This window comes from Panthera pardus, unplaced genomic scaffold (assembly GCF_024362965.1).
Source record: "Panthera pardus isolate Hobbes unplaced genomic scaffold, ASM2436296v1 HiC_scaffold_17, whole genome shotgun sequence".
Taxonomy (NCBI): Eukaryota; Metazoa; Chordata; class Mammalia; order Carnivora; family Felidae; genus Panthera; species Panthera pardus.
In genome coordinates, this window is record NW_026526732.1 from 71347375 (window position 1) to 71361785 (window position 14411).

Here is a 14411-nt window from a genome sequence, read left to right on the forward strand (position 1 = left end):
CTTTTGCCCTATGCCAGGAGAATATCATGCCACAAAGAGTGGCTGCCTCTTTAGCTGGGGTCTCGCTATGAGAAAATACATGGAATCACACAGAGCCCAGAGTGGCTACAGGTGGTCTGCAGTCCTCGCATAATGGGAACAAGAAATAAATTGTTTGCTGCTACTGTAATTTCGAGAGAATTAACATCTTTACACTGTTGAGTCTTCCTATATATGAACATGTGTGACATGTATGTCTATTTGCTTAGAATTTTAGTGACTTCAAAAGTTTCAGAACTTTCCATTTTCTGAGATTATCTTTTTTTTTTTTTTTACCATTGCAAGTGTATCTCTTAAAAAGTACATTTTCTACCCTTTGTTGTCAAGAGAATGCAAATATCTTTGTTTACTAAACTTATACCCAAAAAGATTGCTAAATTCTGTTAATGTAATTTATAGATTATTTCATTTTCTATGTACCTATAAATAAGGATGTTTTATTTCTTCCTTTGTAATCCTTATATCTTTAAAAAAAAATTATTTTGAGGAATGTCTGGGTGTCTCAGTGGGTAAAGTGTCCAACTCTTGATTTCAGCTCAGGTCATAATCTCACCACTCATGGGATCAAGTCCCATGTTGGGCTCTGTGCTGACAACCAGAGACTGCTTGGGATTCTCTCTCTTCCTCTCTCTGCCCCTCTTCTGCTCTCAAGATAAAGAAATAAACATTAAATTTTTTTGAGATAATTACAGATTCACAAGAAGTTGCAAAATAGTATAGACAAGTCCTTTGTATCCTTCACCCAGTTTTCCCCAACGGTTACATTTTACATAACTATAGCACAATATCAAACCAGGAAATTGACATTGGTACAATGTATGTGCAATTTTATCTCATGTGCAGCTTCTTTTAACCACCATCACAATCAGGATAAAGAACTATTCCATCACCACAATGAATTGTACTCACACTCCAGACCTTCCTTTTTCCCCATACCAGCCTAACCCCTGACAGCCACTAATCTGTTTTCCATCTTTACAATTTTATCTTTCAAGAATGTTATGTGAATAGAATCATATGGAACGTGACCTGTTAAGACTGTCTTTTTTTTTTCCACTCAGTGTAATGCCCTAGAGAGGCATCCAAGTTGTTGGCATGTTTCAACAGTTCATTCCTTGTATTGCTGAATAGTATTCCATGGTATGGATGTACCATAGCTTGTTTAACCATTCATCTTTTGAAAGGCATCTGGGTTGTTTAGATGTTTTGGATATTGTGAATAAAGCTGCCATGAACAATCATGTACAGGTTTTCATATAAACATGGTTTCATTTCTCTGAGATAAGTGTCCAGAAAGGCAATTGCTGGGTTGTATAGTAGTTGCATGTTTACTTTTATAAGAAACTACCAAACTGTTTTCCAGAGTAGCTATATCATTTTACATTCCCATCACCAATGTATGAGACCCAGTTTTTCCACATTCTTGCCAGCATTTGCTGTTCTTTTTTTTTTTCTTTTTTTTTTTCTTTTTGGCCATTTTGATGGTATGGAGTTGTCTCTCATTGTTATCCCAATAATTTGCATTTCCTTAATGGCTAGTGGTATTGGACATCTTTTACAGTCTGGAGGGTTTTTTTATTATTATTTTTAATTCTTTTTAATACTCATTAAGCCATGAATTCATAGGGAATGGATTCCAGCAGCTCAGGCTCCACTTCTCACAAAGTGTGCCTCCCTGCGGGGGCAGGTGGATGCTCCAGTTTATCCAATCATCTTTCTCTTGGGCTTCCTTCTTTTTCTGATCATTTTCTTTCACTTTTTCAGGAAGCTCTAAGGACTCTTAGAGCGCTCAATACAGACATTAATTCTCTTGGCAAGAATGTTGCCTTTAACCCGTTTGTTTACAACAATGCCAACAGCATGCTGGGTAACACTGCAGACTTCCAGTTTTGCCATAGGAACATTCGTGGGACATTCCTTTTTGAATAGTGTCCATTGCCTTAATGTCTACCACGTCACCTTTCTTGTAGATTTGCATGTATGTGGCCAAAGGAACAAATCCATGTTTTCTAAGGCCTAGAGAATATATAGTGGGTGTCTCTCCTTTTTCTCTTTGGGTTGGTCATTTTGGAAGACCAAAAGATGGTGGTTCTGGCCAGAAGACTGAACATCCTTTCATGTGTTTATTTGACATCCCTATATTTTCTTCAGTAAAATACCTCTTCATGCTTTTGTCTGTTTTCCAACTGGATTTTATGTTTTGCTGTTGAGTTTTGAAAATTCTTTACATATTATAGACGTGAGTCCTTAGTCAGATACATGGTTAACAAATATTTTACTCCAGTCTATAGCTTGTCTTTTATTCTCTTTAAAAAAAGAAAGAAAGACAGAGAGAGAGAGAAAAAGAAAGAAAGAAAGAAAGAAAGAAAGAAAGAAAGAAAGAAAGAAAGAAAGAAAAGAAAGAAAGGAAAGAAAGAAAGAAAGAAAGAAAGAAAGAAAGGAAAGAAAGAAAGAAAGAAAATTCTTTTTCTTCTCTAATCTCTATGCCCAACTTGGGTCTTGAACTCACCACCCTAAGATCAAGAGTCTCATGCTCTATCGACTAAGCTAGCCAGCTGCACCTTGTCTTTTAATTCTCTTGACAGGGAGTTTGCAAAGAAAAAATTTTAATTTTGATGAAATATAATTTATCAGATTTTTTCTCTTATGGATAGTACTTGTTTTTTGGTGTCACAATCTTTTTGTTTCTTTTTGCTATCTTATGCAATCAAGGATGTACAGAACACTGTGGAATAAGAGCGGGGGGGGGGGGGGCGGGCAGTGGGCATCCTTCTCTGTTCCTGATTTTAAGCTACTGAATATCGGATCCCTCTCCCTCACTCACGTTCAGTTCCAAAGATAAAAGGACCACATTTATCAGTTAGAATGTGTTTGGCTACAAGAGGGAGCATACTTGACTAGAGAGGTTTAAATCACAAAACACATGGTAACTTACAGAAAAAAAATATCTGGGTTTAGGCTCTTTCTAGATTCTATTGTATCACCCTCAGTGTTGGCTTTTGTCTTTAGCTTGGCATTTAAGCAGGAAAAAGGGCCAGACCTTCTCACTGTATTTATTTTAATTTGGGAACAAATTCTTCTCAGATGACCCTTAAATATATTTCCTCTTATGTATCATTGATCACAACTGGGCCACAAGGTGGGAGGGGACGCAGTTGCCATTCTTAGGTGAATCATGAGTCTTGATTCAACCTCTAGGTCTGAGGTTCCTTCTAGCCAAGAATATTTAGGTATACCAAACTAAGGGAAGGGGGAGTGGGGGTGTTAGTTATGCCACCAACAATGTCTGCCTGACATTTGTCTGACTTTGCATTTCTTGTGCCTGACCATGTGAGGTATGTGGTGGACACATTTAGAGGCTTCTGTTCAGATTATTCCCCTTTGTTAAGACCTACCTATCTACTTATAAGGGTAGACTTCTGCAGCCATCAATTGCACCCCAGCCATTGTGGATTGGACCATTAATTCAGCATATTTCTTGGGACTGATGACCATCAAGCCGCCATGTTGCAAATAGAATACAATGTAAATGGTGTGCCCTAGAATTGTGCTTCATGGAGTTCTGACCACTGTGCTAGGCACTTGAGGACAGAAGGGGGAGGAAACCAGATGGTCCCAGAGTCTAGTGGTGAATACAGTCCTCTATCAAATATTAAATTATAGCTGAAATAAATGCTCTGAAGGTATAGCAGTACATGGAACTATGTAAAGTATGATTGGGGGATTAGGCCAGGAGTGGACCACTGGCCCAAACTCAAATAATCAGATTTTCTTGCCTGGGAATCAAAGATAATAACAACTAACATTTATATAGTGTTTGCCTTTTAAACATGGATATATAGATACACACACACTTTAGTGGGTTTAATTCCTACAACTCTATTAAGGTATATAACATTATCACCAGTTTAGAGATGAGGAAATTGAGGCACAGGGAGTTAAGTAACTTGGTCCAGGTAACACAGCTAGTTAGTGGTGGAACTAGGATTTGAACCCGGGTAGCCTGGTTCTAGAGTCTGGGTCCACTATCACTGGGACTGGACGGGTGGGGTAGCCTTCTTCAGTCACCTGGCATGAAAAACAGAGAGAGCCCGTTTTCATGCAGAGATTAAAAAATGAAGTGAGAAGTACAGAAAGAAGCAAAAATGAGTTTCCTTTCTAAGGAAGCCTCAGTTATCCCCTGTAATATCCTGAGACACCTTTACCAGGATCCTCTGACTATAACATAACTTCTGAACTTCATCACCAACTATATGATCAGGTTTTATCCATCCAATCCTCCCATCCTCCGTCCACTCATAGAGGGTATATATTGGGTCAGTTAGGACACATTCTACTGCAAAGTTCAGAACACCCACCTTCAGTGTTTTTTTAAAGTAAGCTCTAGCCTAATGTAGGGTTTGAACTCACTACCCTGAGACCAAGAGTTGTATGCTCCACTGACTGAGACAGCCAGGCACCCTCACCCACCTTCAGTGGCGTAAGCAGAACTTCCCAACTGGTTTGCTGTTACTGCTTGTGTGCAAATAAATGGGTTATGGATATGGCTAAGTTACTGATACCTTCAGTCTTTGGGGCAGCTGGGGGGACCTGAGGTGGCCAAAGTCTCTGGGCCAGTCACCTCTGACTGCAAACAGCCTGTCCATTTAGGTAACTGTGCAATAAAAATAGTATCATTTCCTATTTGCACCTTGACTATACAGGGTGGGGAAGCACTGGCTTCAAGAATGGACTTCAGGGTGGGGGACCTGGGTGGCTCAGTCGATTGAGCGTCCGACTTCAGCTCGGGTCATGATCTCGCGGTCTGTGGGTTCAGGCCCCTCGTCCGGCTCTGTGCTGACAGCTCAGAGCCTGGAGCCTGCTTCGGATTCTGTGTCTCCCTGTCTCTCAGCCCCTCCCCTGCTCGTGCTTTGTCTCTCTCTCTCTGTCAAAAATAAACTTTAAAAAAAAAAATTAAAAAAAAAAAAAGAATGGACTTCAGGGGCACCAGGGTGGCTCAGTCGGTTAAGTGTCTGACTCTTTGTCTTGCTCAGGTCATGATCTCATATTTTGTGGGTTCAAGCTCTGTGCTGATGGTGCAAAACCTGCTTGGGATCCTGTCTGTCCTTCTCTCTGCCCTACTTGTGCTCTATCTCTCTCAAAATAAATAAATAAAAAAAAAAAGAAAAAGAAAAAAAAAGAATGGACTTCATTTGTCTCGTGATATACGAAGTTTGGACATAGGCCTTTCCAGGTCTGAGTACACTAGTTCAGCAAGGTCATCCAGTCTCTTTCTATTCTATTCTGCCATTCCCATGACAGGGTTTTGGTCTTAGGCCTGGTACCTCATGTTGCAAAATGACTTCCCTAACTCTAAGTACCATATTCTTACACAACTGTGTTCAAAGCAGGAAAGGGTAATGTCAAGGGGCTCTTCTGATTCATCGGCCTCTCTTATCAGAAAGCAAACTCTTGTGCTCGCTTCGGCAGCACATATACTAAAATTAGAAAGCAAACTCTTTCCTAGAAGTTCCCCAACAAGATTACTTCTTACTGACCAAACATGAAGGCGTCATATGAGTACCTGACTTTTCCCATTTCTAGTTTGGGAAGTAGGCACAGGGAAGAACAGGGAAGCGGGTTTTGGAATGGCTGATAAGTAGCTGACCAACCATGTCTGCCACTTTTGTAGGTGACATTAAGTGAAATGTATAAGTGACAGTTCCTAGATCTCATTCTACTAGATATTTATTTATTTACTAAACTCTACCTTCAATGTGGGGCTTGAACTCATGACCCTGAGATCAAGAGTTGCATGGTCTATGGACTGAGCCAACCAAGTTCCCCTCTTACAGATTTTTAATAAGGTCATTTGTCTTGTAGAATCTTGTATCATTGAAAGTATAATTTGGTGTAACCTCCCAGCCAAAGCAGGAGTTGCCAAGTCCAAACTAATCTACAGATACATAGAGCTGTTAATACCTCTGTCCAGTTGACTCTGTTGTCAAGAGGTTTCTACCCTCATGTTACAGCACCATATACATCAGAAGCTTGTCCTTAAAAGTCCATATGAATAAAAAGTTGATTTTTTTAATAGAAGTCCACATGTAGCAATTCTATCTCACTACTTTGGGACTTTTCAATTACAAATGTCATCTTCAGGGGTGCCTGGGTGGCTCAGTAGGTTGGGCATCCTACTTCAGTCCAGGTCATGATCTCGCAGTTTGTGAGTTCGAGCCCCTCATCAGGCTCTGGGCTGACAGTTCAGAGCCTGGAGCCTGCTTCAGATTCTGTGTCTCCTCTCTCTGCCTCTCCCTTGCTGGCACTCTCTCTCTCAAAAATACACAAACATTAAAAACAAATGCTTATCCTTTAAAAAACAAAAACAAAACAAAAAACACAAATGTCATCTTCAGGAGCCCTGGGAGCACTCAGTAGGTTAAATGTCCGACTCTTCATTTTGGCTTAGGTTATGATTTCATGGTTCCTGATATTGAGCCCTTCATGGAGCCTTCTTGGGATTCTCTCTCTCTCTGCCTTTCCCCGCTCATGCTCTCTCTCTCTCTCTCTCAAAATAAATAAATAAACTTAAAAAAACAAAAAAACAGGGGCACCTGTGTGGCTCAGTTGGTTAAGTGTCCAACTGTTGGTTTTAGCTCAGATTATGATCTTAGTTTTGTGAGGCTGAGCCCCGCATCGGGCTCTGGCTGACAGTGCTGAGCCTGCTTGGGATATTCTCTCTCTCTCTCTCTCTCTCTCTCTCTCTCTGCCTCTTCCCCACTCATGTTGTCTCTCTCTCAAGATAAATAAATAAACTTAAGAAAAATGTCATCTTCAGTACATTTATGGCTCTAAGTTGGAAAATATCATTATTTATTCCAAAGACAACATGATAGACATCTAAGAAATAGCCAAATCACAGGATTAAGAGAGATTGTCCTGTGACAATATACAATAACTAGACTGTTAAAAATCAAGGACCTTGGGGCACCTGGATGGCTCAGTCCGTTAAGTGTCCAACTTCGGCTCAGGTCATGATTTCACGGTTCGTGGGTTTGAGCCCTGCGTCAGGCTCTGTGCTGACAGCTTGCTCAGGGCCTGGAGCCTGCTTCAGATTCTGTGTCTCCTTCTCTCTCTGCCCCTCCCCTGCCCGTGCTCTCTCTGTCTCTCAAAAATAAATAAGTGTAAAAAAAATTTTTTTTTAAATCAAGGACCTTGATTCACATCTTGCCCCCCAATCCTGTTCCTATCTAGGTCTTACTTATTTTAATAAATGGCATTACTATACTTCTAGTTACTCAAACCAAATGCCTGGGAGGAGCCTTCTCCCTGACTACCATGCTAAATAAGCTATCAACAAATATTATCTAGTCTACTTCTGAAATTTATATAAAATCTACCCACGTCTCTCACTTTCCACTGTTATTTTCTTCCACCCTTAAATCTGCAATCCATTTTCCCCACATCAGCCAGAATGTAGGCATCAGTTATCTACCGCAGTGTGACAAATCATCCCAAACACTGCTGGATTTAAAAAACAGCCATTTTAGGGGTGCCTAGCTGGCTGTCAGTAGAACATGCAACTGTTGATCTAGGGGTTATGATTTCAAGTCCCACATTGGGTGTAGAGTCTAACAAAACAAAACAAAACAAAACAAAACACAAAACCCAGCCATTTTGTTTGCTCATGATTCTGTGGATTGGCAGAGCAGGGTTCAGCTGGAATAGCAAGCCTGTGTTCCATGTGGTGTGGACTAGACTTGCTCATGTGCCTGCAATTTAGGCTGGAGAATCCAATATGGCTGGGATGGCTCATTGGAGATGGCTGGGATGTTGGAGCCTTTCTACTCTGGCATCCTTCAGGGCCTCTCTGTACATGGGGAGTCTCCAGCAAGCTAGCCCAGACCACCTCTTTGCATGGTAGCTCCAGGCTCCAAGAAAATAAAAAAGGATGTAGTAGCAAGGCCTTTTATGGTCCAGTCTCAGAAGTTGTACACTGTCACTGTCACACCTACCACAGTCTATTGGTTAAAGCAAGTCACAGGCCCTGTGCACATCCAAGAAGAGGAAAAATAGGTGGAAGGAGTGGCAAAGTCACATTTGCAAAAGGGCATGTGGGATGGCGTGGAGGGTTGTAGCCATCTTTGGAAACAATCTACCAGCAAGGGCTTTTAGAAAAGCAAACCACACATCTCATCTCCCCTCTTAAAACTTTTCAATGCTTCTAGAGGTACTTAGAATAAAATCCAAACTCCTTATCCTGAAAAGACGGCCTGTCTCTAATGCCTACTACTGTCTCCCTCTCTCATCACACTGACATTTTGTTCCTCCAATGCCCTTTCTTTTCTCCTTGGCCTTTCCAACTACTGAGAAACCTTCAAGGGAACACTTTCCATTCCAGCTTTAACTTTGCTATCCCCTCATGCTCAACTCAAATGTCATCTTTTCATCTATCTATTTATTAATTTTTTAAATATTTTACTTTTTTAAAGTAATCTCTACCTCCAATGTGGGGCTCAAACCTACAACCCCTAGATCAAGAGTCACATGCTCTACTGACTGAACCAGCCAGGCATCCCTAAAAAAATTTTTCTAAGTAAGCCCTATGCCCAAAGTCAGGCTTGAATTCACAACCCTGAGGTCAAGAGTCACATGCTCTACTGACTAAACTAGCCAGTTGTCCCAAATGTCATCTTTTTTAGAGAGGTTTTCTCTGGCCATCCCATCAAATTCAGGCTCCTTCTCTCATCCTCACGTACTTTCACCTCCCTCTGTTTATCTCCTCCAAAGCACAGCCCTAAAAATCTAATTGTCTTCATGGTCATTAAAAACAAAACAAAGCAAAAAAACATATTTGGGGCACCTGGGTAGCTCAGTCAGTTGAGCATCTGACTCTTGATTTTGGCTCAGGTCATGATACCAGGGTTATGGAATCGAGCCCTACATTGGGCTCCATGCTAAGCATAGAGCCTGCTTAAGATTCTCTTTCTCTTTCTCTCTCTTTCTCTTTCTCTCTCTCTCTCTCTCTCTCTCTCTCTCTCTCTCTCTCTCTCTCTCTCTCCCCACACACACACACCCCCTGGCCCTTGGGTGGCTCAGTTTGTTAAACCTCCAACTCTTGGTTTCGGCTCAGGTCACAATCTCACAGTTCGTGAATTTGAGCCCCTCTCTAACTCCACACTGGAGTTCCACACTGACAGGGCAGAGAGAGAGAGGAGGATACAGAATCTAAAGCAGATTCCAGGCTCTGAGCTGTCAGAACAGAACCTGACGCGGGGCTCGAACCCACAAACCATGAGACAATGACCTGAGATGAAGTCGGATGCTTAACCAACTGAGCCACCCAGGTGCCCCTCAAAACATTATATTAATAAAATCTCTATAATGATGGATTGCTTCAATGAAAATGATTTAACAATTTTTTTAAATGATTTCATCAATTCATTGACTGTCTTAGGAGTACTGGAGACTGTAAGCTGCCCTTTTGAAAAATTCGATTGGCTTCCCTGGATTAGCAGGAGTCCAGTGAGATTTTGTAGAAGGCTCTTTCCTTTGTTTGCTTCAAGAGAGAATTAATGGCTTTAAATACATATTTTAAAAGAAAGCCTAAAAGGCTTTCAACATATGAATCCCAGGAACCAGGCATAATGCCATCAGATGCCTTAAAATATCCTAAGATGCAGGATGCAGGCTGTATTTAATTGCTTGCCCTCTTCAGGACTGCAATTATTCTGCCTAAATTGTACAGGTCTCTTTTACATAGCTCTCATGTTCCTTGTCACAAGGCATCTAATTGCAAACAGCAAAATAATTCACCAAAATAAGGGCACAAACTTGTGGCCTTTAAAATTCAAATTTTAGGGCACCTGGGGGGCTCAGTTGGTGAAGTGCCTAACTTCTGCTCAGGTCATGATCTCATGGTCTGTGTGTTCGAGCCCTTCATGGGGCTCTGTGCTGACAGCTCAGAGCCTGGAGCCTGCTTCAGATTCTGTGTCTCCCTCTCTCTCTCTGCCCCTCCCTTGCTTACTCTGTCTCTCTCTCTCTCAAAAAAAAAAAAAAAAAATTTTTTTTTTAATTTTAAAAAATAAATAAAATTCAAATTTTAAATAAAAAAACCCACTTAGATATCATACTTTAGCTTAATGTATGGTACAATATAAACCAGAAGGGGTATTAAATCACTTGCTATTTGTGCTCCTAATAGAAGGAGCCAAAATAATCAGTATTTTTTTTAAGTTTATTTATTTGGGGGGAGACAGAGAGAATGTGAGCAGAAGAGGGGCAGAGACAGTGGAAGGGCTTGAACTCACAAACCGTGAGATCATGACTTGAACCAAAATCAAGAGTTGGAAGCTCAACCAACTGAGCCATCCAGGTGCCCCAATCAGCAATTTTATTGTGACAAGTAGTTTTCTAACTTTTGTGGGTTAGGAAACTTTGCATTTTTTTTCCCTCCTTTCAGTGAATCCTGTAAATTAAATGGCCTGAGACAGCAGACCCACTTTCTGAGTGTATATGTGTTTTGATTCTTTACCTAGGAGATTGGGAGCCAGTTCTTCCCTTCCCTTCCCTTCCCCTCTTTTCAGTTTAAGGCTATAATGTAATTGACTGTAGCCTTTATTTTAATTTTATTAAAAAAATTTTTTTAACGTTTTTTAATTTTTGAGGGACAGACTGTGAGCTGGGGAGGGGCAGAGAGAGATGCAGAATTCAAAGTAGGCTCCAGGCTCTGAGCTGTCAGCACAGAGCCTGATGTAGGGCTTGAACTCATGAACTGCGACATCATGACCTGAGCCAAAGTCGGACGCTTAACCAACTAAGCCACCCAGGCCCCCCTTTACTTTGTTTTAAGTTTATTTATTTTGAGAGAGACGGAGATAGCACAAATGGGGGAGTGGCAGAGAGAGAGAACCCCAAGCAGGCTCCATGCTGCAAGCCCAGAGCCTGTCGTGGGACTTGAAACCACAAAGCTGTGATGTCGTAACCTGAGCCAAAACCAAAAGTTGGACGTTTAACTGAGTGAGTCACCCAGGCATCCTGACTGTAGCCTTTAAATAAGATCTAATGTCTGAGTTCCAAAGTGGTTCCACTGTCCACTCCAGGTCCACTCCATGTGGTACCTTGGGCAAATTGTTTAACCTCAGTGTTTTTACCTGTAAAGTAAGAACAATCATATTACTTACTTAATGGGAATATTTCGAAGGTCATATTATTTTGGAAGAGTGCCTCATTTATGGAAAATCTCAGTAAATATTAGTTGGTTAAATTTTAGTTATGTTTTAGTGGGCGATAGACAAAGTTTTCAGGATGCTACAAAATACCTCTGAGTTAAGAGTTTTTGTCAACTATAGGGGCACCTGGGTGGCTCAGTTGGTTGAGGGTCAGACTCTTGATTTTTGCTCAGGTCATAAGCTCATGGTTTGTGAGTTTGAGCCCCTCATAGGGATCTGCTCTGACAGTGTGGAGCCTGATTTAGATTCTTTCTCTCCCTCTCTCACTTCCCCTCCCTCTTTCTCTTTCTCAAAATAAATTTAAAAAATGGAAAAAAAAAGAGTTTTTGTCAACTATACTCAAATAAAAATAAACAAAATAGGCACTCCTGAGTGAGTCAGTTGGTTAAGTGTCCGACTTCAGCTCAGGTCATGATCTTGTGGTCTGTGAATTCAAACTCACCAGTTTCTGTGCTGACAGCTCAGAGCCTGGAGGCTGTTTTGGATTCCGTGTCTCCCTCTCTCTCTGCCCCTGCCCTGCTCATGCTCTGTCTCACTCTCTCTCTCTCAAAAATTAACATTAAATTTTTTTTAAATAAACACTACAAAAAACAGTTTTTAAAGGGGAAAAAAGAGTTAAGAGTTTTTAGAAGGAAGAGTTAGTAAAAATAAAATAGGTATTTAATAGTCATCGGGCAATGACTAATCATTCAGCAAAGTCTTTAGGCAGTCCTGAAGGGATGAAAACCTAAGAGTGATCATCTCTCGTAGGTCAGCTCCTTCCTGATTACACTCTAATAACTCACAGTTTGTACTTATCTCACTGTGGCATTACCCAGGGTTTAGAGTAAGCAGAAAATTTAGCTTCTGTCTCTTCCTGAAGTTTCCCTCAAAAATATGCCAAGTCTGTGCAGAGAGCTGGCCTGTACTATCTTTCTTCTTCTTTTCTTTCATTCACTCCATAGGCATTAAGCACCCATCATGTACATGGCAACCCAAAATGGTTACATTCAACAGCAAAAACCATGGGCAACCCAGAAACAGATCCTCATATTTTTATTATTTTTTATGTTAAATTTTTTTTAATGTTTATTTATTTTTGAGAGAGAGAAACAGAGCATGAGCAGGGGAAGGACAGAGAGAGGAGACACAGAATCCAAAGCAGGCTCCAGACACTGAGCTGTCAGCACAGAGCCAGACACAGGGCTCGAACTCATGAGCCCTGAGATCATGACCCAAGCCAAAATCAGATGCTTAACTGACTGAGCCACCTAGGCGGCCCAATTTTTTTTATGTTTTTAAAGTAAGCTCTACACCCAACATGGGCTTGAACTCACTCATGACCCTGAAATCAAGAAAGAGTTGCATGCTCCAGCAACTGAGTCCACCAGGCACCCCAAAGTCTTTCCATTTTTATTTAAATTCTGAAAGAATCCATACACAGGACTTTTTAAATTAAAAAAAACATCTCTAAGATGTTTTTTCCAACATATCCCTTATTTGAAAGCTGACAATGTTGAAATAACAGCAAAAGAAAAGCAATAAAATTTTTTCTTGTTGTTTATCAATACCGTACATGTATGAATGACAGTGAATTAGAAGCTCTTAAACCTGTCTGCGACTCTTCTTTCTACCTGAGGGTGGAGCATAATTCAGGATTTGGCTTTTATTGGTTTTTTTGTGGATGTGTTCCTTTTTTCTCAAGAATAGCCCAGTTTTCAAATGTTTAGGGTATGCTCCAGTCTACTGCTGGTGTTTCCTCTAAAATCTCTTTGGGCTTTGGGCATGGTGCGCCTGGGTGGCTCAGTCAGTTGAGCATCAGACTCTTGACTTTGGCTCAGGTGGTTATCTCACAGCTCACGGCTTTGAAGCCTACTTGGGTTTCTCTCTCTCTCCCTGCCCCTACCTCTGTCTTGCGTGCTCTCTCTCTCTCTCTTTCTCAAAATAAATAAAATCTCTTTGGGAGAAGGCAGAGGATCATCAAAGATCTCCATCCTTTCTGGGTCTCAGGCACAGTGGCGCTATTGGCTTAGCAATTGTCCTCTCTTTTGAACCCCTGGGTCCCTGGGGGCAGACATGATCAGCAACCAGCCCAGGAATGCTCTGTTTGGGTTGACCTTGGACTGTCTGCTGGGGTCCCATAAGTAGGCCTCTGCAGTTTGAATCAGGCCAGCTGAATGTCCTTCCCAGGCTGGTGGGTTTGTTCTGGGATAGCTGAAAGTCTTTAAACCCCCTCTGGGAAAGGACTTCTTCCTTCCCCCGGGGATTTCCTTTTATAAAACAGATGAAAATGGGCTAGGAAAATTATCTCAGAGTAACTTCTGATAAAAGCGAATAGAAGCTTCTTGTGGGGGCTATGCCGGTTGCCTCCTACTCCAGCCACAGCCTAGGACCCACTATCTGCCCTCCCTGCCCAATCTCTGTGTCCTGGACTAGTTTCCAGACTCCCTTGCCCTCTGGTTTCCAGCTGGGTATAGCCGCTGGGAGGCAGGCACTTCCAGGAGAATTGGAGAGATTGGAGAGAGAGGTCCGAGTATTTCTTCCTACTGCTGTCTCCTTGACAGTGAGATGGTTCTGGCAGTGGTTGCTTCCTCATCAGCTATAGTTCCTGCTTTGTGCCCCCCTGTCCAGTATGCTAGCCTCTTCCTTTACTCCTACTAGTTTTGGGGTGATAATCTCTTCCCACTGTTGCTAATCCCTGTGTTGATTCTCTGAACTCTGCCCATGCCCCTGTGCTTAAATCCCTTAGCTTAAAGCTTTCTAGAAGTTAAAAATCTTTGCATGTGCCATCTATTTTCCTCCTGAGAAAGACCCTGATGGATACAGTCATAGCAAGTTATGTTGCCTCCACTTGTAAAATCTCAAGACCTTTCCAGTTAGAAGCAGCTGTCTCCTAGGTGTCAACATTCACCTTCAACACACACAACTACTACAAACTCCAGAACATGAGTCATGGTTGGCTAGACTGAGAGTTCTTCCAGGGAAGGGACACTGTTCTGAGTATAGGTGGATTCAGCCTCCCCCACCCCTGCACTTAGCCCAGCTCCTGGCATATAGTAGGTGTTCAGTAAATGTCTCTGACAGAGGCAGCACCCTTGGGCCCCAAGAGCTTCCACTCTCAGCTCCCTGCCTCCTCCCCTACACCACCTGCAGTGTTGCTGGCACCTGTAGGATCTGGATCAC

The 14411-nt window shown here is 41.7% G+C and overlaps 1 pseudogene; it reads right to left on the reverse strand.

The window, feature by feature from the left end:
• Positions 1–1646: 1646 nt before the first annotated feature.
• On the reverse strand, positions 1647–2105 carry LOC128777824 (60S ribosomal protein L21-like; annotated as a pseudogene).
• Positions 2106–14411: the final 12306 nt, after the last annotated feature.